We start from the raw sequence: 1244 nt of genomic DNA, 5'->3' as shown, positions 1-1244 counted from the left end.
TCAAAGTACATTGTATTTCAAACATCTTTTTTTGAAAGTGGACATTTTTGGAAAGCTGGAAACTAATTTCTACAAATCTAAAAATCTACTATTGCTAGTAAGTAAAATCCTAAGTATCCTAGGCTACAAAGTGTTTGCTAAGAAAACATTTAGCTTCATTTCATCACTATTGGACTTACGCAAGGAATCAGTGTAGGTGGACTGGTTGAGGGCAGAGCTGCAAGTCAAAGGAAACCATATGTTTGTGCTCAGTCTTATCACCACATGAAAACATGACTTATCACGAACACTACAGGACTTGTAGAGAAATGTTATTGGAAAAGGAAACAGAAGGAGGAAAAATAACCCACATATCATGGGACAAAAAGAATTATATCATTGTTATTTTAAAATTATTTATATTAATATCCTATACCCTTTTGAATTTATATTCCCCTAAAATTCTTACACTCATGCATCTTAAGAAAAAATAATCTATAGCCTGCAATATGCAATGAAGAGTTAAAATAAATTGCTACATCAGAGGGCCTAAACATAAAATCTTGTCATATTTTCTCACAGGTATTACTTATTTATTAGTTCAACAATTAATTACTACTAACTTCCACTATTAAGTAGTCATATTTTATTTTGTTTAAAAAATATCATTTAAATAATATAAAAGTAAATGAACAAAATAATTTCAAAATAATATACAACATAGTTTTAATATACACATAAACCCCTATTTTTATAATGTTATATTAAAGTAATGATGCTTGTGTATAATTATTCTATACTATGTTATTATAATTTATTTTGTCTAGTATGACTGTTCCCAGCTTGATTCTCTAAAAGTTTGGTCACCTTAGATAAGGACAAACTGATTCTAACATTCATGTTGAGAGTGTCTGTGTAGCTCAGTTGGTAGAGCATCAGACTTTTAATCTGAGGGCCCAGGGTTCAAGCCCTTGTCCAGTCACAAAAAAAAAGTAAATAAATAAAATAAAATTTACATTCAGAAGCAAAGGGACTAGAAGAGCTAGAGCAATTTTGTGAAAGGTGAATAAAGTTGGAGGACTTGCTCTACCCAATTTTAAGACAGTATACAACTGCCATCAGTGTGGTATTTGGCAGAGGGATAGACACAGAGATAATGGAGCAAAATAGAGAACTCAGAAAAACACTCACCACTAGTACAGCCAACTGATTTCTGACAAAGTTGCGAAAGCAATGCACTGGAAGAAGGATTTGTTGCCTTTTCA

The 1244-nt window shown here is 31.6% G+C and overlaps 1 non-coding gene across 1 annotated transcript; it reads left to right on the top strand.

Annotated features, from left to right (window-relative positions):
- Window positions 1-888: 888 nt before the first annotated feature.
- TRNAK-UUU (transfer RNA lysine (anticodon UUU)) lies at window positions 889-961 on the top strand. Its single transcript has one exon. It is a non-coding gene; the product is annotated as a tRNA-Lys (tRNA).
- The last annotated feature ends 283 nt before the right edge of the window (window positions 962-1244 follow it).

This window comes from Hippopotamus amphibius, chromosome 2 (assembly GCF_030028045.1).
Source record: "Hippopotamus amphibius kiboko isolate mHipAmp2 chromosome 2, mHipAmp2.hap2, whole genome shotgun sequence".
NCBI classification, from domain to species: Eukaryota; Metazoa; Chordata; class Mammalia; order Artiodactyla; family Hippopotamidae; genus Hippopotamus; species Hippopotamus amphibius.
The sequence above is the reverse complement of the archived record's forward strand: the minus strand, read 5'-3'. Positions and strand labels throughout refer to the sequence as shown.